General features: G+C 40.7%; 1 protein-coding gene across 2 annotated transcripts in view; it reads right to left on the bottom strand.

Annotated features, from left to right (window-relative positions):
* The window catches only part of disp1 (dispatched homolog 1 (Drosophila)), a 112,425-nt gene that overhangs the window by 41,319 nt on the left and 44,861 nt on the right, over positions 1–26,245 (bottom strand). The window contains exon 1 of one of the 2 annotated variants that reach the window (XM_084737702.1): positions 3,532–3,797. The exons of the other annotated variant lie outside the window; for it this stretch is intronic. The gene's annotated coding sequence lies outside the window, so the exon portion shown is untranslated. Of the gene's footprint in view, positions 1–3,531; positions 3,798–26,245 lie in introns of those variants that run through there. 2 annotated transcript variants of the gene reach the window in all.

Here is a 26,245-nt window from a genome sequence, read left to right on the forward strand (position 1 = left end):
CTTTAGCAACAAGGAATGATGTCAAAATGTAAGCACACCGTGAGTCTTCAGTGGAGTAAAAGTGGGGCTGGAAACCAAACATTGTTACTTTTATGGCACCAACCAAATTGAACATTGAAAAATCCCATATCCAGATATCAAGTTGTTATACCTTAGTAGCAGTGGCTTGTTTTTTATGTTGTGAAACTGTTTTGAGTGTGTGAAACAGAGCTTAAAATGAATCTATCTATCAATTTGTACTCTAATGTGTAAAGTCAATTTTATTTTGGTAAAATGGATTTTAAAAGAAAAGGGTAAAAAAAGGGGGCATTCAGGATTCAGTATCCAGTATCACGGTGTCACTACTGGTGCAGGTATCAAAAACCTTTGAAGAACATCCAGCCCTAAGTGCAAGTAAAGTTCTTCTGATTTGCCCTGAACCATTTGCATAATCAATTAATCATTTGAGTCATTTTTCGAGCAAAAATGTGAAACACTTGCTGGATACAGCTTCTTAAAACACGATGATTTGCTGCTTTTCTTTGTCATTTATGGCAGTAAATGAAGAATCTTTGGGTTTTGGACTGTTGGCTGGAAAAAACTTTTTAAACACTTTGTCTAGGAAATTGCAATCAGTATTTTTTACAATTTCATGACATTTTATAGACTAAATAATCGTATAATCCTGAAAATAATCAGTAGCCTAATGAAAATTATCACCAGTCTGTAATTTCTTTTTAAGAAAAGCCTTTAGGAAGAAGGGAAGTCAAGGATATGTTACTTCAGCAGTTTAAATCCACTACAGCAAGAAGGAATGATGTCAAAATTCAACCTCACATTGTACAGATGTTTTGACTGTCTTGGAATTAGAAATGCGATCAGTTCGTCAATTGAAAGAAAATTAATTGCCAAAAACTTTGATAATCATTTCAATCATTTTTCAGCATCTGACTGTTGGTTGGTTCAGATGCTTCACTTCATAGACTAAATAATTAGCTGATCAATTGTGAAAAATACTAGGCAGATTAATCAGTGATGAAAATAATAGTTAGTTGCAGCCCTAACTTTTATAGAAATTAACTTTAAGAAAAACTTTCAGGAAGAGGGGAAGGCAAAGTCGAAGGCGTTTCTTTACCATTTAAAATCCACAACAGCATGATGGATTGCTGTCAGACGTCAGCCTCACATTACAGCCGACTGTGCAAACTGTGAGTCTGTGCTCGATTAAAGGTACAGTCGGTCTGATTGGATTGAACTAGAGCAGCACTGATTAGTTGATTAATCAATTAGTCAATCAAAAGAAACTTAATGTCCAACTTTTTTGATAATCAGGTACTCATTTCATGCTTTTTCAAGCAGTCAAACACTTCATTCCCGAGTCTTAAATGGATGGATCTGCTGATTTTTTTTGGTCATTTATGATAGTAAATGAAGAGTCTCTGAGTTTTGGACCATTGGTTGGACAAAAAAAGCAGTTGAATACATTTTTCACATTTTTCTGACACTTTATGACTAAACAATTAATCGGTAACTTTAGTTGATTAGTTGCAGCCCTGAATTATCCCCTACAGCAAGAAAGAATGATCACCTCTGGTTATGACAGGTACAAACTGTGAGTCCTTTGTCAACTGAAAGCAGGTTGTTCTGACTGGTTTTGAGCTTTTCTTATAAGAAAGCATGAAACGGAGTAACCTTGAATCCTCAACAATCACTCGCACTTAATCCAAACAGGTCAAACTCTGTCTAGACTTCCAAAACGTGATGAAGTGTCATTTCCTCCTCATTTTTCACAATAAAACCTGCAGGTTTAAGAGATTACTTGTGCCTGTGAGGACATTCAGTCCACCCCGAACCACACAAGTCCTTGGTATGAAGAATTATTTAGTGTGTGGAACCTTTAAATAACTAAGAAAGACAACCAGAAACCAACATAAGTAATGATTCCAAGGGCGAGCGGTTTGGAATAACGCAGGTGATGACGAAGCGCTTCTTCTTCGTCTTTCATGTGAAAGTTGATGATTATGGGGTGTGAGAGAGATGGAGAGACCTTGGGCGACAGACGGCTACACAACACAAGGCAAGGCTTCCTGCATCCCTTTAATTAAAGCTAATAGGCAGTAATTACCAGGAATCAGTCAAGAGACGGTTAATAACCACATTGCTTCTAATAATAATAACATCAACAGCAAAAGGCAGTGCATGTGAGCGCTGAGCATGTGCTCAGGACTGGATGTGTCTTCAGGACACACAATCTTTGACGTGTTTGTGGTTGTCAGTAGAGATTTTGGACAGATTTGACCCCCTCGTGGCAGTTTTTCACAGCTGGGCTGTTGAACATACCAATTTGACGGGGATGGCTCAAGGCTATAGAGCAGAGTCTAAAGGTAAATCAGGTGAACACAGCGAGTCAACCTGCTGATTTTATCACTCCATCAATCCAGGTGTCCTACACAGTCATTAAGATGGGAAGGTGACATTTAGGGAAATCAATTTATTCTATTTAACCCTGTTAAAACAGCATGTACATATGAGCTGTGGAAGACGTACTGATACACAGTAGAATGTATATGATCTACTTTAAGGACTGTCAAAATAACAGTTAATGTGGAAACTTCCTAGTAAGGATAAAACTAATGTTAAGTGTCATACAGGCTGTTGGTAAAACTTAAAACCAGGATGATTAATCGATTATTAATTGTCAAATTAATTCTCAAAAAAAGTCAAATTTCTCTGATTTCAGTTCCTCAAATGTAAATACTGTCAGTTTTCTTTAGTCCTCTGTGACAGGAAACTTAAAGGACATCAAATTGGGCTTTGGGAGACACTTTTTCACCATTTTCTGAGATTTTATGGACCAAACAACTGATGAACTAATGAAAAAATGAAAATTGCTCGCTAATGAAATAATCGTTAATTGCAGCCCTAAGGACAAGAGTTAATGAATTAATTCCTCTGTCACATTCAGCACTGTAGATTAATTTGCATTGTTATGGCTGGCATAAACATTAATATTGGTAAACCTATATATTATGGCAATTATGTCAAACTGAAGTAAGTTACAGCAGGGCTGGGTGATCGCAAAAGATAGGGGTGATAAGGTAAGATGAGCAGACAAGCTTATGACAGTTATGTTTATGATCTTTACAGAGAAAAGGAATATTTTTCTAACAGCAAGCTTTCTCAGAGTCCACTTGAGCCTTCAGCTGAAACAAAAAAGTGTTTCACTCATCTACTAATTCATCACTGACAGCTGAAACAATAGTTAATGCTACTTTTCAGTGTAGTAACATCAGCTGCATTCAGTAATCACAGAGGAAACTTAAGTTTACTCCGCTTCCACACAAATCTCTTGGACAGACACACTGACGCTCAACCACGAACACGCATGGACCCAAACTGCACACAACTCCCAAATATTCATTTACTCCCTCCTTCTGAACACATCAACGCACACTGTTGTTACAACTCATCCACTTGCTCGACTAAAAAAAGTCGCAGAAGTCCGGAGAAAGCGGCGTGAAGAGCAGCCAGCTAGTGTTGATAGTATCCTACCGTGTTTTGTGTCCCGGTGCTCCGAGCTTGTTATCGCCGGTGGATCTGCAGCACGCGGCGGAGCTTCGTAAACCACCGAGGAAAGAAAAAAATAAAAACCCTCCGGTTTGAGTTCAGATATCCGCTCACAGGCGCCGTTAAACAAACTACACAGCCCGAAAAAGGCAACAACAAGTCTTGAGGAGAGCGGGCTGTTTCTCATGGGAGTGTGTCCTGCCAGAATGACAAACAGCCACACACACACGAGCCCCGGCTGCCTGCTCTGTCCTCTCAGGCCGGAGGGAGGCAGGAGGCGGTGGGCTGGGACTGCACCGTGCTGCACTGATAGGACGACGGTCACACTGTCGGCTTTAACCCGCTCACTGCCACACCGAGAGGACCACTCAAACTACCACTCCTGTGTTACCACAAGGGTTTAAATTAAGTAAAAACACGAGTTCCCGAGGCAAAAGAAAGCACTTACTGGACAAACAACATACAAACTCAACCATACATTAAGTTAACTTAACGACGTCACTTATTCTCTGCCAAAAACGTGTCACATATCCACAGCTCCATTTTACAGATGTGAATATCATGCTGTCATATGAGCATAAGTAAATTAATTTAATGTACCGCTGGAAGGGGTTCATTTTAGTTTCAAAACCCATTCTTTACACACCAAATGGCACATTTTTTTTAAAACTGTTTGCTAACACCAAAGTACAGGGTCCTCTAAATTAGCTAGTCTTACGATAACTTTATTTTATGAGACATTTATCAAACATTAGAATAAAAAGTTTAAACAATATTTAATAGGCTTTAGGCACAACATTAATATACAAAAGTCAGTTTTATAAATTGAATGCCCAAAGCTGGCTTTCAACAACTCTACTGACAGAGACAGTAAACAGTCTTTAATTATCTAAACCACATAATTCTTTAATGACGCCGCACCCGGTCTTAACTCATCAGTTTATTTAAATTATAGATTACTGTTCAGATGTGTTGGCTGCTCTTCTAGGTTTGCTTTAATGACTACTTTAAAATGCTCTCTTTCCTCTCTGTACCTCCCCACCCAAGACAACAAAAGCTGTGGTTTCATTCAAACCCCAGAAGGGGTGGAACTGTCCAAGTCAATACAAATTTTCATTTAAGGGAATAAAACTACCTCCCTTCTCCAGGTTAAGGACCCAGCATGTCAAACAGACATTTGGTGAACAGTTACGCAGTATTTAAAAGGATGTGTTCAACTTGATGACAACACATATATAGTGGAGTCTGCAAGGAACAAACAATGTGTGCAAAGCCAGGAAACATGCACAATACAATGCCTGATTTTACTTAGTGCCAAGTGCACAAATTGTATTCTCATGCTGGGCCCAATGCAGAGATCATATTAAAATGAATTGCAGTAAGTCATTTTAATTTTTAAATTTCATCACTGGTCCTTGATTTACCAAAAGAAACTCAGTTTCCACGGACTGTGGACGTTTCTGGATGCACAACAACAACCGATTCTTCTCAGCAGGGGAGGAGGTTTATCACAGGGAATGCTGGGAAGGCAGAGGGCCGTACCTGGCTTTAATTTCAGCTGTCCACCAGGATTAGGACACAGTTCATATAGCAAGCTGTAATCATCTGCAGTAGTGAGGCACTCTTTCACAGCTGGCCCCGGGGGCCAGTCGAAGCCTAAGCCATTTAGTGCTTTGTAGTTGTCTCTAATAATAATAACCTGGTACTAATAAGTTGTGTAGAGTTCACTGTATTGTGCTTCTCTTTTGTCTGACAAGAAGTGATGTGTTGTTCCTATTTCCTGATGTGTTTCCACTTGTAGTCAGGCGTATTTTTTATTTTTTATTTTTACCATTTATGTCAGTTTGTGTTTAAAAATGTACTGTGACTCTGGATTTATGTAAGTGCCAGGGACATACGCTAATATTATAAAGCACTGGCCAATGTGTCACTAAGCCCCTAAATTTGGTGGCCCAAATGTTAACTTACATAAAAACAACACAGAAAACTTCACACAGCCTTCCTCAACTCTGACTCTTTTCCCATTAATCATGATGTGGCGTTTTAATGAAAAATTAGCTAGACTTTGCAGCTACTGTACATTACGTCCTTAGCTGGCTACTTAAACTCCTGTTTCCATTCACTCCTAAATCTTCATTCCCGTTTCATTTTTTCATAGTCTGCCTTTTGTGTTGTGTAGGCTAAGTATACATACTTCAGTAGCCCCGACATATCGGTAGCTAGCCGGCAAGGGGTATGCAGGGACTCAGGCACTGACCTATCAGTAGGTAGCCGGCGACAAGTTCTGTTTGCTGTTGTCGTTGAATGTTGAACTAGAAGGCAGGACAGAATCGGGATGTTTTCGAGACAGTAATGTTGTGCAAAAAAGTGGCATGAATCATCTTTGGAAATTAATGTTTGAATTTTGTATTAAAAATTGCAAAATAAAACTAATGCAGCAGTCAGTGGAAATAAGAAATAATTAACTGTAACATCAAGGTAGATATCACTACAGTTTTTTGAGACATCTTTTTTCTTGTGATATCGGCATATTCAATAAACTGATACATCCCTACAGTAGAGATAAAACTTGTTAACCACAGGGGGCCACCTACATAGAATATTTAGTGGCCATCAGGCCATGGATAATGTTCAACCCCAGCTACCATTGTCCACACGTCAAAGGGGCCTCGTCTTCAGACTGCTGCTTCTAAGAAACATCTCACTGCTGTCATCTTCAGGACCCAAACTCACTCCATAACATGCCGCTGAGATTCAGAACCAGCCCAGCTCCCTGTGGGTGCTGCAGTGACGGAGCTAACACCGGCCTACTGACAGTGGTCATGCGACCGGTCAGCTCGGGACAATGATCCCCTCCAACACAGAGGCCTTTGAGCGTCCGGCTTCATACCTCCACCAAGATCAACATTGTGCTGATGCATGGTGTTAAAATGCATTAGAGAAGCTGAGTTTGGGCCAAAGTCTGCCCGCATGGAGCTCAAGAAGGAACCACATCAAAGGCCGCACTGTACCAGGAAGGACGGAGGCCCTGGTGAAAGCCCAACGGCCCCTGGGATGATTGCACACAACTCATCAAAGTGACAGGTTTAGCGGACAACAAAAAAAAAAAAAAAAAAAGAAGGAGAGGGTGGGGAAACAGTTGAAGAAGGAGGGTGAGAAGGATAGAGGAGGACAAGATGTTTCTAAACCATTTAAGGCCTCTGGCATGGCATGTCAAGAATAATGTTTAATGCATCTTCAACATGCTTTTAAATCATTTTTCCATGACTAATTCCAAATTTTGGGGTTAGAATAACTATCATTCCCTTTCATTGTGGATTTGTCAACTGAGGCAAAATGTGGTACACAGAGCAGACATGCAGCCCAAACAGCAAATTGTTGTTTTCTCTCTACGTCCAACACAGAGAGCAGGGCATAAAACCTCAAACAGCTGCAAAAAAAGAAAGGAGAAAACAGGGAAGAGAAGGAAAAAAAAAACTCCATAAAAGGCTCCGTCCTGTAAGTTTAAACATGATCCAACTCGTTGTGTGATTTGAAAGCACATTAACAGTGATCTAATAGCAGAACGTACAGATGCTGGATCGTAATGTGCTCCGACATAAATGCAGGAAGGCAGCAGGTAATCCTAGAAGCCCTCAGAGCATTGCAGCTACCCTTGCATGTGATAATGTCTGGCTAACGAGAAAGAGAAGCACAGACGGGGGACAATGAAAGAAAAACTGAGAACTACAAGAGCGCATAAGAAAGGAGAACTCGAGTGTATGTGGACAATTAAATGAACAAAAGAGAAAAAGAAAAAGGTGCGACTGTAATTGACTGAATGAATGAGAGACTAAGAGGAGGGGAAAAAAAAGGCAGCACCGCTCACGTTGCTCCCTGGCTTCTGTAGGTCTGAGACGCGGAAACCAGGGAAACTCTATCCCTTCGACACCTTGGCGGTGAGGACGGACATCTCCCACCCGATTAACGCTGAGCCCCCCCTGACGTCTGCTCAGAAGGACCCGAGGGGGGGCCGAGGAATGGCCGTAACCCATATGAGCCCTTATGCCTGAGTTATTCAAATTTAGAAACGGGAGGCCGTGTGTTCAGTTCGATTTCGTTTCTGCTTGGCTGTAAATCTGATGCGAAAAAAAAACCTTATTATACATGAAATGCATGAGGAAAGCTTGATTTAGCACTCAAGAGGAACCATGTGTCTCACACATGTTTTAGCTTGCTGTGAGGAGATGGTGTAATCCATTGAGTTTTCTTCTACTGTGCATTTTCTTTGTTATGTTTCCAAGTAAAGCAGCCACTGTGGGCCTATCTGTAGCTTTGTGTGTTATGTGTATAAACTGTATGATGTTTTGTGCTTAAGATAAAGTTTTACTGTGGAGCTGCAGAGTGAGGTTATCTGTTGTCTTTAAGTTTGGATCCCAATGTTAGGAAGGCCTGTGGCTAGGTTGTTTTTGTTGTTGTTGTTGTCTATAGGCAAGTTAGGGCTGGGTGATATGGATTAAAAATAGCATCTTAGTATTTTTACGCTATTCTGCAATATACAATATATATGTTGACATACACATTTTCTCTAAAATACCATACTGTAAATTCGCAAATAGTGCAAACATATGGTGTTCTTATATAATATGATGCATTGCTGTAGATAAAACCCAACGGTATATAAAGTAGCTAAAATGAGCAATCAAAATCCAAAAATATTAATCCAAAAACATGAGATACGATAGTAAAGCAGTGACAGAGACGTTTTCAATGCACAATGCATAATGCTACATATACTTTTGACACTTTCAGTAAATTTTATTATACTGACAAACTTTTGCTTTGGTCTAGTTCAGACTATTGGTATGGTATGAGAATACTGATCATGTTCTGTAGAGATTTTTTACACAAAGAAAATTACAATGATTCATCTGCTAACTAGCTAACTTAGATTTTTACGGAGTAGCTTTGCTGTGAAGAGTACAGGAAGTCAATGCAGTAGTGTCCCATAAACAGGGATCTTTAATTTGTTTTCTGTGGCAGCAAACACAACACACAACCTTTCACTAACTGCGATTATACTGTGATCTGAGCCCCTCAGCAGCAACCAGTAGAAACACTAAAAACTCAGATATGACGATACAGTCATCTGTTATATCGCACATTTCAAGTCAAATCTTATGAGCAAAATTTCAGGAAGGAGTGTGGGGGTGGGGGAAATATTCAGTTCTTAGATGCATCAGTGTGTTTCACCATAAACACTCTGTACCTGCTCTGCATGTTGATGGCTGAAGGCTGCTTCTAGAGACACGTTTCCCAAAGACAAGTGAATGAATTTAGCTTTGACACTTTACAGTGGGACCAGGGCAGTCTGTCCAGGTCTGAATGAAAGGTTTTTGAGTAGTTTTACCCATAATTGTGACAGGTTCATTTCTGCATCCTCGTGAAATAGGTGTGCTGGTGATTAAGTGAAATTCAATTATTTTGGTTCCAACTTTTGCTTTTATAAATGATAAAGTGACCGAGCCCCGAAGGGATTTATAATACAGCTGTCACTAAAGTAATGGTTGAGATTTGACCTGCGACAAACAGAGGACATATGTACTGAATTATGCCTGATATTATCCTCTCTGCAGACTTGGAGGACGGGAGCAGAACAAGTGAGCGGGGCGGCCATGCTGCTGCGGTTGTGTGAAACATGCTGTATCCAGATGACCTATCTGTCTGTTTCTTATCATTTCCTTTCATACAAAACACAGAGATAAAAGAAAATGACAGACACCACAGGGAGGAAAAAAAAAAATAATGAAGTGAATGTGCTTGGCTCGAACTATAAGAGGTTGGCACGGTGGTTTAGCTGCACTTCTAGTCGACATTCTTCTCCGAGGTGCTGACTGGCAGCTCAAAGGTGTGAATGACATCACATGCACATGTTGGACGCACAATGGCTGGCAGGTGCAAAGCCCAAAGGCGAGGATACTTGTTGATTTGTGGATGATGAAATGATTTTAATGTGCTGTGATCTCAAAACAATTAGAGAGAAATAACCCAAAGCAGAGCCAAAGAAAGTCCCTTACATCACTTAGCACGTTTTACACACAGCCCGGATATGACTTCGCTGACACTGAGCTAAATTGCTAAGAGCACTGAGAGTGTATCCAGCAGTGACAAACAAAGGACCGCATAATTAATGGAAGACATTCACACACACCATTCATGTCTCCATAGTAAATTAATTAGTAAATTTTGAATTACTCTCATGGAGTGGGTCCCAACATGTGGGTCAAGATGTCCCTATGGGGTTGCAAAATCAATCTGAGGGATCATGAGCCAGTTAAAGGGACAGATGTGAGAGAGGCTGCTAACATGCTCACAATGACAATGCTAACATGCTGATGTCTACCAGGTATAATGTTTACTGTCATGGTTGAGCATGCAAGCATGCTAACATTTGCTAATAGTCCAACCCCAATTCCAAAAGATGGGGATTTTCAAAGCGATTAACTTCACTGTTTTTTGTAATTCTACACTCATTCTGAATTTGACTCATGCAACGTGTTTCAAAAAAGCTGGGACAAATGCGACAAAAGACTGTGAAAGTTGTGGAATGTTCAAAAAACACCTGTTTGGGACATTCCACAGGCAGACATGTTGACTGGTAACAGGTGATAGTATCATTTTCGCCACTTTGTGGAAAAACTGTGTGGGTAAACAGTCCAACTGGGCATAAGAGGAAAAGGATCCAAGATTGTTACCAGTACAGCAAGCATCTGTGATGAAATGGGGGTGCGTTGATGCCCATGACATCATGGGTAACTGTCACTGTGAAGGCCACATTAATACTGAAAGGAATATACAGATTATGGCGCAACATATGCTGCCATCCAGACAACGTCTTTTTCAGAGACATCCCTATTTATTTAAGCAAAACAACGCCAAGTCACAGCATGGCTTCGTAGTAAAAGAGTTCAGGTACTAAACTGACCTGCCTGCAGTCCAGACCTGTCTCCCATTGAAAAGGTGTGGTGCATCATGAAGCACAGTGAAAGAAAATGTTTTACAAATCATCGCATTCTGTTATTATTTATGTTTTACACAACATCCCAACTTTTTTTTTTTCCCAAACATATTGCTATCAGGAAGGAAAAAAAAACAGAATGGGAATGTCATACAATTTCAAGTTTTTAATCAAAAGACATGTTGGTCAAATGAAAAGTCAAAATCAAAATAAAGTTTTACCTGACGATGGATCCCCAAAGCTTTTACAATTCAACTTGAGGGCAACATGAATGTTTGTACCAAATTTCATGGCAATCCACCTAGTAGTTTAGACATTAGTCAAGACATTTCCCCCGAAAACCGCAAATATGAAGCCCATGATGGCTCTAGAGAAAATGTTAGGGGAACACCAAAGTCATTAGGACACATCATCTGGGCACCATGAATGTTTGTTCCAAACAACAATATGTCTAAAATATACAGTTTGCCTAAAGGATTAGTATTATTATTTTTTGCCATGAGCCAAAGACTAAATCATACCATCAGGTTTTTTAAACTGCACACAGAATCAATACAGGCCAGCTGCGATTATTTGGCAGGAGAACAAGATCGTGTTTAGAAATTAGAAACAGAGGCCTGTTGTTTCACTGCTGTTGCTTTATCATATTAAAACATGCACGCTTTTGGCACAAAACCAGGCTCAGCCTTCTAATTATGGCTGTTTTTCCAGAGGATTTCACTTGGTGTCAGGGGCTTTGGAGCAGCCTTTGTCGTTTTTTGGACACAGGTCGCCCCTGTCTTTTTTGCCCCTCCACTCCACCTCTCCCTCTTCCCTTTTCTCAAGTGCCTCTGCAACTTCCTAGTCTGGGAAAAAGACACAGTTCAATCAAAGCTCTTCTTTTTGGTGTCTTTCAGAGGGAGAGAGGGGTGGCGAGGGGAGGGACGGACCAAGAAAGGAGAAAGTAAAGAAGGGAGAGTGGTGGTATGCAAACGCAGGGTCCTTATCAAGCAGAAGAGGAGGGAGCAGCAGCAGCAGAAGAAGAGTCTGTCTCCAAACCGCAGAACAGAGGGGGAGAAAGGAGATCTTGATTTGTCTGAACAGAGTCCTGGTTTGATCTCGGACACAAACAGGCCAACGGGGAAGTTATGCAGAACGGAAAGAGAGAAACTGAGAAGGAGGGAAGGATAAGAGGCAGATGGACAGACAGACAAATCACACAAAGGGCTGTTTAGGAGGAATTTGGTGGACAGATGTTTGTGTGTGTGAATTAATGGAGGAGAGTTCCTCTTTGAGGAGACCAAAGTTAGCGTTTGCTCATAAGGAGAACGGCCTTTGAGGAACTGCCCAAACATACACAAAGCCAGGAGCCTTTTTACACTCCGCATCCCCCCAGCCCCTACTCAACAAACACTTTATGTGTGTGTGTGTCTCCCAACCTCTGGGGAGTGAGCAGGAGTCAAGTCAAGTCAGTTTTATTTAGACAGCTTAATATCACAAATCACAAATCTGTCTCAAGGTGCTTTACATAGCTTTTGTACAGCTTCACAGAGTTGAATTCACACATTTTTCAGTCCCTCCAGGATTTTGCAGGCTGTTTTTGAGATAGTTATGGCCTAAAATGCCACATTTTCTAAAAAAAAATTCTGATTCATGTGTCAAAAATGTGTCAAAAAAAAAGAAAACTGCAAAAGAAAGTTGCAATTTTTAACATTTAAATTCATTACAATCAAAGGCAACTTGTTCCTATTCTGAGTGCTCTAGACCTCACCAAAAAGGCTCATGAGCACAAAAACTCTCACAAAATATTTTATTTGTAGGCGACAAAGTGCACAGAGCATTGATGAATGTCATTAGCAATGACAAACCTTCTGTAGTTTTCAGTACCTGTGACAAAGTTGCAGAGTTTGGACAAAACTGCAAGGCCGCACAGAATTCATGGGAATTGGTTGAATTTGTGTGAACTGTTGCGATCGCAACATCACAACTTCCTGGAGTTTTTCAGGCACTTTTAAGGGTATCTAATCTAAATCATCACATATCATTTCTTCATTTCTTTTCATTTCAGTGCTCATGTCGGTCAATTTCACTCCATGTCTGGGGTGAAACACCACAAGACAGCAAACAAGAATGATCGTTTATTAAAAGATACATTAAACGATTTTTGGTTTGGTTTCGTTTGTCGACGAAACGTAACAGTTAAAATTTAGCCTTTTCCAAATTTTAAAGACTTGGTACAGACTCTACATGCAGCATATGATACCTTTCTTAGACTCCTGATTTGGGTAAGGAACAATTGCCCCCCGAAAAACAGAAAAAAAATGGAAGAAACCTAAGGAAGAGCAACCCTCCTCTAGGATGGACAGACAAGCAACAGATGTGGCGTGCAGAGAAGAGCAACATAAAATCCCAATATGGACGATCAGGATGACAAAAGTGACAGGAGGATTTTTGCGCAATTGTGGCCATTTGAAAAATCTTATGTAAGGACGCAAGGGTATCATTTCTTCTGTGGAGGGACACAACATGTCCGCCTCATTTTTGATGCAGTTTGAGTGATCCACTAAAATCTTTCTTAGCCTCTTGAGCTTATACTTCGTATTCCCTTTCATGTTTGCAGTGTAGCCATAGATGTAAAGCTGGATTACTTTGATACTGAAGAAATATTTCAAATGTGATGATTCTCAGAAAAGTTCTGAAGCCTTTTTACCCCAATAATTTTTAGTGGATTTCTATTGTTATATACATCTTGTGAAGTCTTAAGTCACACTGAATGATATCAAATTTTATTTCATATCTTTGTGGTAAAATTTGACAGAGTTTTTATGACTCAAAGAACGACCACAAGCTTTGACTGATTTTTCAACTCTCCCACTCTCCCCTGGGGAGGCTTTGTACTGCAGAATATCCATGTTCCTCACAGACCACATCCTGTCATTTCCCCAAGGTTCAAATGACGCCCAGAACAATAAGTAAAAGTACTGAGGAGCACAGTGAATATTTCATTCCCCACTTTCCCCTGCATTGTCCACCCCATCTAAATGAGGCTTTATAAGTCTCTATCAATTAAGTCCATATAAGTCTGTAATCAATCCTCTGAACAATGTCTAAAATCTAAATATATCTGAATATTTACAATAACAGAAAAAAGCAGAAACTCTACAAATTACGATCAGACAGTTTCTATCATTTCAGCTGATTTTAGTGGCTATTTGATTGTAAAACTGATTTACTAATCTGTTAATCAACTAAATGTAGCTTGTGTTGAACCCCACCCCTTAAACTATTTTAAGGGGCAGCAGGCTAGCAGGCAATTCTCACTGCTGCTTCAAAGCCAAAAAATGGGAAACATTAAAAATATTAAAATTAATATTTAAACCAGTATATTGAAAAATTGAAAGGGTTTGACTGAAGGTAACATTCAAACAAAAGGATATGCTAGAACACGTGATGTCTGACAGAAAGAGACTTGAGCAGAAATGGGTCTGGAGGAAAACTGTGATAAAACTTGAAAGATCGCATCTGTGTGTCAAATTTCTCCAGGGGCCTCTGAGGGCCTCTGAGGGTGGGGGCCGAGATAGCCTTGAGGAGGAAAAAGGGAAAAAAAAAAGACATTTTTTTTTGTGTGGTTGAAAATTTCGGAGGAGGTGTGAGATCACATCCTGCCGTCATAAACCTTTTGGCAGTCAGACATGCTGAGATAGAGGCGGAGATGTGAGGAAGGGCGAAGTGAAGGTTCAAGGGAACGAGCTGTGAGAATGAAGGGTGGAAAGGACGTCGGGGTGAGAGGATACAGACGAGGGAGGGAGTGGCGCAGAGGGAGATAGAAGGAGAGGAGATAAAATAACACTCTCCCTTTATTTCTCCAAATAAAAAACTGCGGACGCTGGAGAAACATTGAAGCTGAAGCGTCGCTGAAGTGTCACCGCAGTCAGCAGCTGGAACGCAGACAAGGTCGGTCTCGAGATCCTTCGTGACATCCAGGCCACTTCAAAGCTCTCTCTCCGTTTCAATCATGTCGTGTGTGAGGATCTCCATGTTGCCGACCTTATCGCAGACAGATGAGCTTAATATACGAGCTACACTTTACTCCTCAGGATGTTCATCACACGCTCTTTTTGCGAGGGACTGTTTTCCATCAAGTGTACAGATCTTATCCGTTGCAGTGTTGTTCAAACAGTACATGGTGTTATTTGTGTCCGACCACAAGAATATCACACAGGGCCGCCACAGTACACATTTTATAACACTGACTGTCTGTTTTGTAGCTATTGGTATCATATTCACTCCAGCTGCAGGCACCACAAATGACTGAAAGACCTGTGGGAGACTGTTTAGAGTTAATAATACACTTCTGAAAAGTGTCACTGCAAGATCTCACGCTGTTATACAAGTCTGTCTCAAAATCAATTCCCAAACTGCACCAAAAGATCTGCTTCAATTTGCTCTACACTATACTATTGTTTCAACTGTGTGTATAACAGAATTTCTCACACAACAACAGGACCACTGTTTGCTTCAGAGCCCAGTCCAAGCTTTTATTAAATCAAGCATCGGAAAATCTTTTGTAAAAAAAACAGTTTTCTCACTCTCAAATTTGTTAGGGGAGGCAGTAAGCTGAGTGCCAAGAAGTGTAGGTACTTTTTCGCTGCTAAAAACGGTTCAGTATTAGAATTTCACAACAATAACAGTGTGTTCACACAGAAAAAGAAACTAATTTTTACCTCACACAGGCACTGACGGTGTGTGTTTGTGTTCAGTTCAGCCTCTGACTGAGCAGCGTACTCAAGAGACTCAGGTTCTTTCTGTTATTTCCCTCCAGCCTCTCTTCTTTTCCATCCTCTCCTCTCCTCTCCTCTCTGTGTGTCCATGAAGTAAAGTACATCATCTAACAGCACACTGTGGCTGCTCTTTCTTGTTCCATAACTTGGTGTTAGGGCTGTATACTGGCAAGAATCTGGCAATACGTATCACAAAACAGGGGGTTACAATTCAAAATACTGTGATGCTGTAAGCAAGGTTTTATTTGGTTATTCCTTTCTAATTTTATAGTATAAAGAAAACACCACCATATGCATAAAATTAAAAAGTTTACTTCTGATGCAATCAGAACAGTGAAGGTAGTTAAAAACAGTGCTATCTGGCAGTTAGGGGTTTACACACAACACAAAGTGAACCATTGCGACAAATAATTGCATATACCACAATATTGCTATGCAGTATTTTTGAGAATCAATACAGTATCACAAAACATAATATCGATATACTCAAGAGTATCAATATTTTCTTACACCTCTAGTGGCAAGTTAAGTGCCAAGAAATTTAGGTACTTTTTCTAAAACTACTTGATACTAACAACGGTTTAGTACTAGAATTTCCCTACATTCAATATTTATTGTAGGTCAGTATTGGTATGTTCAGAAAGTGAAGCAATGTTTCACCTTGCACAGGCACCAAGGAGGTGTGTTTGTGCTCAGTTCAGCCTCTTTTTCTTCCCCCCTTCTCCTCTCTGTGCGTTTTTGAAGTGAAGTACATCATCTAACAGCTCACTGTGGCTGCTCCTTCTTCTTCTTCTTTTTCAAGTGTGATAGTAAAGTTATCCTTATGACAAAGGCAGTGCACTTCCTGTGACTACTTCATCATGAAAATAGCGTTAACAAACCTCGTGTTTTTCTAGTTAAATTAATTTCATGTGAAGCTTTAACCATAGGAAATGTTTGTTTTGCATTAGCAGTAACTCAATAAAAACAATTCTGTGGGACTTTTGCCACACCCAATTCATAACACTGCAAATACATAAATATTGTAATACTTCCATCTGGGACCATTCTGGGAGCCGGATAGAAAGCTTGGGTTGGGCTGAATGTGGCCCATGGGCCGTCAGTTGACTATCACTGAACAGTCGCCTCATTACATATATGGCCTTTGCTGTGTGACATATCTAAACTGCTTGTTTTTCCTGAGGCTCAACAAGCCTAATATTATATGACATTAAACTTAAAATATGCTTGCTACTAAGTTAAAGGAGTGATTTGTACATTACTCTTTAATAAGACAACAATAGAATGAATCTCATTGTTTCACCAACTTGGAACATGATCAAAAAATGGAAGCCATCTGAATTAAACCCTACAACCCCTATCAATCAAATGATGGATGATTTTATCATCTCAAGCACAGCCATCACTTTCCACTCATGCCCTACTTTGTTCAGAGGTAATTGGCTGTTAAAATAGCAATATACTGTAGTTGAGTTGTGCAATGTCCCCTGTGGATGACGGACAAAAAAAAAATGTTTCCTGCCCTGCTTCCTGTCCACCGCAATTTGTTGTGCAACCGAGAGGATACTTCAGTTTTTATGGCCTTGTCCCTCTCATAGAGGACTGGGCAGTACGCTCTGCTGTGAGAACATAGCCCTTGGCACATCACCACAGTGCCTGAAAGAGAGATGCTGGTGCCAAGGCAAATGGGGTGACTTCATCCTGTGTCATCTCACTGAAGGACAAATGCACTCTTGGAGGGCCCTCTGAGGGTTGGGGGGGTACAGGGCCGGGTAGGAAGGAGCTCGAACAGACTCACTAAAAAGGCTTTCTGGCTCCAGATCGCTGCTCTATGCGCATGTTAGATAGAAAGATGTAATTTATACAGCATCTACTCTATTGTTACACTAAATTGTTTGTATTCCTTCAGCCTGTTCTTCTCTGGATGCTGTTTCTGCATGCTCCATTCATGCAGCGGGGCCAAAAATATTAAAGTAGAGAGAATGAAGGGCAGAAAACAAGCAAGTGACAGGGCCCTTGAGTGCATGAGGCATATATGCATGTAACGTTGTGTGTGTGTGTGTGTTGTCTCTGGTTCTGGGGGCGGTTAGAGCCGAGCTCAGGGCACTTGGAGCCCTTCCCGCTCCCTGCGGAGAGGTGTGCGCCAGCGAGACGGGAACCAGGGCCTCTGCAGCTGCTCTCCGCTCTACACACGCTCACACAGACACACACACACACACTTGACAGTCTAACACAATGTTCATTTCACATCTCTCTCATAACTTCGCCTCTCCATCTCCTCCTCTGTCTCTAACTTTCTGCCTTGAATTCCCTCTCCTCATTTTCCACAATCTGAGCGCGCAAGATAAAACCGAAGGGAGGCTGTGCTGCATGAGACAGAAGAAAACACTGAAACACGAATGAATGAAGGAAACTGTATCAAATGGCAGATAAGCAGGCCAGAATGGTGGACAGTTTAAGAGGCTGGCACCCAGGAGCAACAGCAGGTGTAATTTAAGGCTAAAATGATTGGTCGGTCAACAGAAAAGTAACTGATTGTAACTGTAACTGATCTGATGATCAGTTAATTGGTTAATTCAGTCATTGAGCACATAGGCCAAATATTATCCAATTCTGGGATATAAATGTGACTATTTGATGCTCTTCATCATTGTAAATTAAATATACTTGAGTTTTTGACTGTTTATCAACCTTGGGCTTGAGGAGACTGTGAGAGGTATCACGATACAGCAACTGCTCTGCAAATTCAGTGAAGAAATGGTTCAAAATAATGATATGGTACTTCATTACACTCGATTATTTTCTTCTTTTATTTGAAACTTCCATACAAACAACAATGTCCACATGACAGAGGTTGTACCCCTTTTAGCAATAAGTTCCTCTCCCTCATTTTGGGTTGGTCAGGATGACGCCTGCTCTGTATTTACAGTTTTACTCTCCTCCCCATGGTTTTTTTTTGGTCACTCTTCTGCAACAGTTAGAAACCTCATTTAGAAGTCCATGACTGCCACCACCTGTCGCTCTCACATCAGGTAAGAATGTGGTAGCCTGTTCCAGCAATCGAAACGGTATTGCCAAATCTGATGCGGTCGACACATTTCATACTATTTCACCACAAATACGGTCACATCGCCCAACCCATGTGATAAGTGTTTAACATATTTTCTCACATTTTATAAACTACATGAAAATGTAGTTAGAGGTTGTGTCATTTTTTTCTTTTTTTAGCAGCTACTCAAAGACAATTTCCAACTCTAGTTTAATGCCCATCACTATTATTGGCCATTAGCTAGCTTAGTAAATATCTTAATCAGAAGAAATTGTTTCTCTGAGGTCTTAAGAGGAGTTGAACTTCTGGTGGTAATGGCAACAATGTAATTATAAGATATCAATATAAGGCATCAATTATATATATATAATTATAGAAGACCAACATACAACACAATATTTTCACAGGCTGGTGAGAGACCAGCCCGTCTAGTTGACAAGCAGTTAAAAGACGTCATGGCTCTATGATAATTTAAGCACTAAAGCTGTCTATGATAGTCAAAGATCCCAATCATTAGTCTCCGCAGTCAACTGAGATTCTGCCTGTCGAGCATCCAGGTGCACCCGCAGAGCATGCGGAGCAGGTGACGCTTGCTTGTTTGCGCTTGCTTTCACCAATGACAGCCTCGGATTGTTTGTGTTAGTGTCTGACAACGTAATGGAGAGGATCATGACAGTGACAGACCTTGCTTTAAAGAGTAATATACTCTTCGGTTAACCAGAAACAGTTGTTACGTTGCTCACATCAAACTCACCAGAATCCTCTTGCGTTATCGACAGCTTCATTCAAACTTTACAGAAACTACATAAAACTCAACAAAAACACTTTGGTTCATCTTTCTGCTGTCCCAACAATCACAAAAAATGTGTTTTGGTCCAAATAAATCTTTACTTCACAGCGTAAAGGAGGGTGAAGGACAGGTGATACTAGACAGCAGCTACAGCCTCAGGATACAATCTCTGCAGGTCCACTGGTTTTATACCTGAACTATAGGGGGACACACATTTTTAATTTTTCTGACTGTGTGGAAATCTGCTATTTTTACATCACAGATGTCTAAATGGTAAAACATACTCATGTAGGCTCATATAGGAATTTAGTTTGGCACACTGTACTGTAAAAAAAAGAAAAAAAGGGACAATTTGTTGAATATCTGTATAGGACAAAAATCTTAGTTGGGGACGGCCCTGTTGAGCACAATGTGAATGGTAAAAAAACACAGTGGACTCAAGTCTCATTACTGAAATACACTGCAGGGACTGAACACAAACAAGCCTGCAATGCATTTAGGATCCAGAGGAAGTTCACTGAAGCAGCCCAAAGTAAAGCAAAGCAAAGAAGACAAGGGGAAACGAGAAAAAAAAAAAAAAAAAAAAAAGAATGCACAGAATTCATCTTGACTTTCCGGGTAGGACTGTGAACTGTCTCTCACTCAGGCTCATTTATCTGAATTCATTTATCTTTTGCGTCTGGGTCTCACAGAGAGCTGCTTATTGTGTGAAAATGTGTGTGTGTGTGTGTGTGTGTGTGTGTGTGTGTGTGTGTGTGTGTGTGTGTATGCATCCCTTTTCTGTGTGTGACTGATTGCATGTGTGTGAGTGTGTGTGTGTGTGTGTGTGTCGGGTCAGGTGTTGAGTGTCAAAGCGAGTACCAGCACAGAGTAATAGAGACGTGGTGGGAAAGCAGCAGGTCTGACATCAGTGGGCTCAGTGATAAATGTGCGCTTTGACAAATGGACCCTGGAAATAATCCCATATAAGTACTCCTGTCTTACACACACACACACACACACTGAGATGGCTCGAATACTGCAGCAAAAGTGTGTGAAAGAAAAAACAAAGACAATTTAAAAGAAAATGAGAGTGATAGGTGTTTTCTCATCCCTAAACTTTACAGTATGAAACCCTTTCTGATCATCAAATACGCCGTCTTTGAGAGTAAACAAACTGCACTGAAACAATAATGGTGCCCCTTTCTCCTCCTGACAGCTCGTCCACTTCGCACAACATCTGACTCCTCCGAGTCCACTGAGCCTCGACGACCAAAAACACACAACTCCACATCAAATGGAAAACTGATACAGTACCACGGAAGAAGAAAGGGCCTACAGGTGTCTGTGTGTGTACAGGTGTGTGTGATGCGGCGTAGGCGGGTGAGGCTGTGCGAAAATGTGCGGGCATGCACAGGGACATCCCTCAGCCTCGTCCGTCCGTGCCATTAACTGAGGACACATGAGGGTATGTTTGTCTCCGCCGGGCATGTACGCGCATACCTTATTGGACCAAAAGGTCTGTTTGCAATTTTTCTTTTTCTTTCTCATGTGAGAAAACAAGTTGTTATTATTATGAGTCAAATGGTGGGTACAGCTTTTTGGCACAGGGAAGCGGGGCGGCAGAGGGGAACAGTAATGCCCAAAAAATGAAAATAAGCGGAAAGTTGTCCAGTTTCCTTTCGCCAATACTGACTTTATTAGCTGTCTGTATATGTCCATAAATATTTATAAACAGGGTAAAATTGCTGTAAAAGCAGACGAGGGGGGAAAAAAACTCCACACCCTGAAAATGACGGGGGCCCAGTCTCGGTCTGGCATTAATCTCTGAGTCATTAAAAATGAGGAGGAAATTATTAGTGACAGGCTTATGGAATTACATCATGCCTTGGGTCAACGGGCCTCCCCCGAAAGGAATAATAATGCGAGGACCAGAGGTATGCCAATAATATCTGTAGTTTTGAGATTGGTGCGGATCCAGCACTGCTAGATCTGAGGGCGTTTTCACAGCTATTCTTCATTTGCTCTGGTCCGAATCAGTTGATGAGTTTGTAAACCTGAAGCGTTTCCCCGCTGGTTCGGTTTATTTTCAGACAGAGGAAAATCCAAGTGAACAAAAATGCAAAGCAACACTACATATCACCTGAAAACATTCACTCTGTTTATTGATGTGTCTGTGGTGGGAGCAACAAAGTAAATTCAGGAAGTCCTATATTCTTAACTAGTAGATATTTTCACATATATTCGCAAATTTGAGTAATTCCCAAATGAGAATTAGTCTGGAAGCTCTCTGCTCATTTTCGATTTTCAAGGGGCTTATCAGCACACGCATGCCAAAATACCTCTGGACACAACTGGATAAACCTACAACCAATCAGAGCAATGAAACATGTGACATTGAGGTGATTGGTCTGTTTCCAAGCGGGGCACAGAATGGTGGCCACCTGGTTACAACCTCTCGTATGACAGCTGAACACCAATATCGTTTAAGAAAACCTTTGAGGCGAGAAATAGGGAATGCAGTAACAGAATCTTGATTCAAATTTGATGAGCACCGTCTAGGTTTGACGGTTTGTTTGAAAGCATAGCAAAAAGGTTTCGTGAACCTGACACGTTGCACTGGACGGACCTGCTAACTGAACACAACTGGACAGCAGGGGTGGCCATTTCAAACCAAAATGCTATTCAGATGTATCTGCTACCACAAATAAAAACATGAGCTTGCCAGACTCGTTGGGTTCCCAGACTGCATTACTGTGACAGAAACATTGCTATGCAATTTAACATTGAGCACAGTTGTCACCAACTCAACATATTAAACCAAAGAGCCATTTAGTTCAAACTTGCTAAGTACCCCTGGTAGTTGGGTAGAATCGAGGTAAGATCACATTCTCATCACAAACCAACTGCATTAATTTAGAAACGGATCAATACCACCTCCTCTCGGCGTGGTTGTTTTGTGCGCACACCTGCCCAAATGAAACGCACCAAAGGGGAAAATGAACCACAGTCCAATTTTACAAGACTAAAATGCACAGGTGTGAAAACACCTTTAAGTTGGCTGTATAGTACAACTGAAATTGAAATTAATGAATTTTCACATTCAATATGGCAACCAAAGATAAGTTCCGCAATTGAGCAGCAACTGCCACAGACCTCCAGTCAGAATCATGCACTCAGTGCAGCGCTGCCTGTAATTAGTTAACAACATCATGGGGCTGTTTTTTTAATACCACGGCTTTGGGGCATATTTCTGTTATGTCTGTTATTTCTTACCTGTTCTATAAATCATTTCCACATTAGGTAGATAGACCGACTGACGCCAAGATGGATCAATTCCAAGAGCCTTGGAAAGAAATACTGTACATCCTGTGAATGTGATCTCTGAATGCTCAAACATCTGCCAGGATTGTTGTTGTTGATGTTTTCCACATTGTTCAGCTTCAATTTCATTCGCGATGTGCCAAGACCATAATGCATATAATTGCAGTTTTCCGTTCCTGCTCAATTGCGGTTGATATAGATAATCTTCAACATAGCTACCTGCAATGCAACTTTTTTTTTTTTTAAAGCCAATGGGAAAGAATGATTTTCATGTGTTTTGGCCTGATTTATCATGTCTGTGCCTGTACTAATTCAATAAAGGTGTCCCCACTCATCTTTTCATTTAGGGCACATCTTCTTCCTGATGTATTGTTAGGCTTTACATTTCAAAGAAGACAGAGCTTGAGTTGTGTCTAAATTGGGGTTTCTCAAAGTTTTGATGACTGAGTGCCAATGTAGAGAGCCACCACATCATTAAGGGCTGTAGAGAAAAACCCATGAACTTGATGTAAGATTGATTGATTGATTTGATTGGTACTGAAATGGCATTTAACATCAAATTTAACATAATTTAACATCAAGTTTCTTGAAGTTGATCCATTTTTCCCGAGAACTCCTTTTCTCCTAAACCATACAGTGTTTTCACAGCGGAGTCATGCACCAAAATACAGCATTTACATTGATTACAGTGACCCTCACCAGGTCCTGCTGGCTGGCATGTAGCTTTCAGCAAGATGTTATTCCTAAACTGACAGAGACTAGCTGGGGGGGGGGGGTGACTCAGACATCAGAGAGAGATCTTCTCAGAAATAGTGATTTGTTAGGCGCACAGTTGACTTTGCAAACTTTCAACAAAGAAGAAAATGTTCCGAGGACTTCGACATAGAAGAGGAACATCATTTCTTTGCTGCAGCCGTGCTGCTTGGGCGAGAGCTTGTGTACCTGCCTAAGGTGTGTGCACGAGGATCAGGTCTGAGAGGCTACAATTGATATTTAGGCTAAAAACATGGCATCTTTTTGGGTCAAATTTTAATGTTGCAGCTTGCAGATACTTGGATTACACCGCATGAGCAGTATGGAGACATTTTGTGGGGTTTCACTTCAATTGTACTGGATTTGGCTGCAACGCTGTTTTCCGCTGAAGCTCCAGGAGTGTTTTGTGAACTGGAGATCTTCACCCATTCTCACATCAGCACAGGGATGAGTAGATATTGAGTGAAATTTCATTTTTGGGTGAACTATACTTAAGGTATTGAAATGGGCTGATGGCTAAAATAGAAGCCACTCTTTTTTATAGCAAGTTTAACACAAAGGGACAGGCACTTTTTTTAAAGGGAACCATTCAATTTAATAGTTAGCAGCATGCAATGGTCAAAATTAATTATTTCAACCAAAATTGTAATGAAATATATCTCCTTCCGCAGCTTAAACTCCATCCCCTCATGCAAAAAGAAATATCTTGAGAGCTCAGCCTCGGCTTTGTAGGATAAATGTTAAGTGCACTTACCGTGGCATCCCTTAAATCTTAGGTTATTATCTTAAAATTCCATCAATAAGATGGTTGATGTGAGAGTGTTGCAAACAAGAATGAGAAATGTACTCCCTTGCATAAGCAGCCAGTTTTCTGTTTCTTTTTAATCCACTTGTCGGGGCTACTGCCAAGACTGGAATACTCTTGTGAAACTAGTATCAGTGCACCTCTACTTTTTACAGTCGCAGACTTTCCATTAACGGATACCTTTGCATGTACCAGAATAATTTTACCGATGGCTGAAATGCTCACACACATCATGTTTCCAAGAAAGAGAGCCTTAAAACCACACAGTGTAAGTCAAGTGTGTCATAAACGTTCAGTTTTCTGGCAGGCACCAGCCTCTTCCCCGCCAACCCTCCACCCCCCCGCCATTTCACACCATATCTGACATATTAGTGTCTCGTTATGGAGCCCTGCCAAAACTAATCTTATTGGGCCAATTAACAGGCCTAGGGAGAGACAAGGCATGCCAACAAGCAAGTCCTTCATTTAATTTGCTGCCTTTAAAAAAAAAAATCTCATTTCCATTAGCTAAGAAAAATAGAAATGTGTGTTTAGGAAATTGCATCACAAATAAGGGTTAACATCAGCTGTCTCCTAAAGGGGTTGTGCTCTTTCTGCTGAGTTCTTGAGTGTTCAGGAGGAAAGTTACTGCTCATAAATTTAATTTTGCCCCCCAGACTTGAAGGGAAAGTTCACCCCAAAATACACATTTTTTTCCCCCTCTGGCTTAAAATGCTATTCATCCATCTGCATAGTTTCAGTGTAAGTTGCTGAATTTTGGAGATATTAGCTGTACAGATGTCTGTCTTCTGTCCTATATAATGGGAATAAATGACTGTCTCTTTGCAGAAATCATGACCCACTTACCCAAGATAATCCACAGACCTTATTGAGAGCAGTTTCATATAGGAACTACTTTCTTTCTACGGTAGGATCTACCGGAACTATGGTATTTCTACTGCTCTGAGCACCACAAGCTGAGTGCCATTTAGTCCAATTATATTAGAGAGAATGCAGACATCTCTACAGCCAATATCTCCAAAACTCTGCAACTCACACCAAAACAACTAGATGGATAAACAGCACTACAGGAAAGAGGCGAAATATATATTTTTGATTTCAGGGTGCACTGCATGGCCTTTCTGCAACATATTCCAAAATATTTAGTAACTGGCCTATCCAACATTTCTATACATGAGCAGGAGGAATGTGTAACAGCCTAATTATCCCTCAAACCAAGCATGTGTGGAAGCACCTGCTTGTAATATCCTCTGTTAGTCATTTCAGCAGGTGTTTCCTTGATCGTATATTACATGACTTTCTGTGCTGAATATATTTGAGGTATTCCTGCTTCGTCTCCCTACAGGAGAATTACAATGCGGCAATACAGCCTGAATATTGCCTAAAGACGTGTATTGAGATGCAGTCTGCTTTCTATTGTAAATCTGTGTCTGTTTGCAGTCAATGACAGCTCCTGTTCCCCCTGTCATGATGGACTAGACCATATCATTATGCTGTCACATTAGTCAAAGCAATGTCTTTACATAAAACACATGTTAAGACTTGGTTTGCAGTTTTGAAATGCCTCATAGTTTGGTTTGATAACTAGCCACCTATCATTCTGCCATCTTTTTGTATGCCCTTAGCTCTTACTTTTGTCTCCCTCCTAATCTATCTCAATCTTTCTTTCTGTACACATTTACTGTACAACAATGTAGGGTCCATTTATCTGCCAGCCTCCGCACCAGTCGCCAGGCCTCTGGGCCATTAATGTCACTCGGAGAGTGGTGGCACGTGACGTGGGGAACAATGACCCTCTTCAGCGCCGTCTGTTTCCATACAGCTACAGCCAGGCCCTCTCCTCAACACGTGGCTATTAATTGTGATGTACTGTGGTGGTGCTTAATAGACACTAATCTTACTCTGCAGAGGAGAGGACAGAAAGAAACTGAATGTGTCTCAAGGGCAGGAAAAAAAGACGGTCCATTATATAAATCTTTCCCACAGTTCTACAGGGCAAACGTAATTAATCACTGATCGAATTTCACTTCTTCTCTGTTGTCTTTTTTAAATAAGGCAATCACATTGGAATGATTCAATGTTACATAATGGAGCCACTGTAACTTAGCAAAGTTTGCTTGTTCTTTTCCTTTTGAACTGATTTCTTTTGCTGTGGCACTGAACCAAAAGTACTGCTGGATACAAAGGATGATGGGAATGTCATTAGTTGTGTATTTGGTAATAAATCACAGTAATAGATATA

This window comes from Lutjanus erythropterus, chromosome 15 (assembly GCF_056507025.1).
Source record: "Lutjanus erythropterus isolate fLutEry1 chromosome 15, fLutEry1.hap2, whole genome shotgun sequence".
Lineage (NCBI taxonomy): Eukaryota > Metazoa > Chordata > Actinopteri > Lutjaniformes > Lutjanidae > Lutjanus > Lutjanus erythropterus.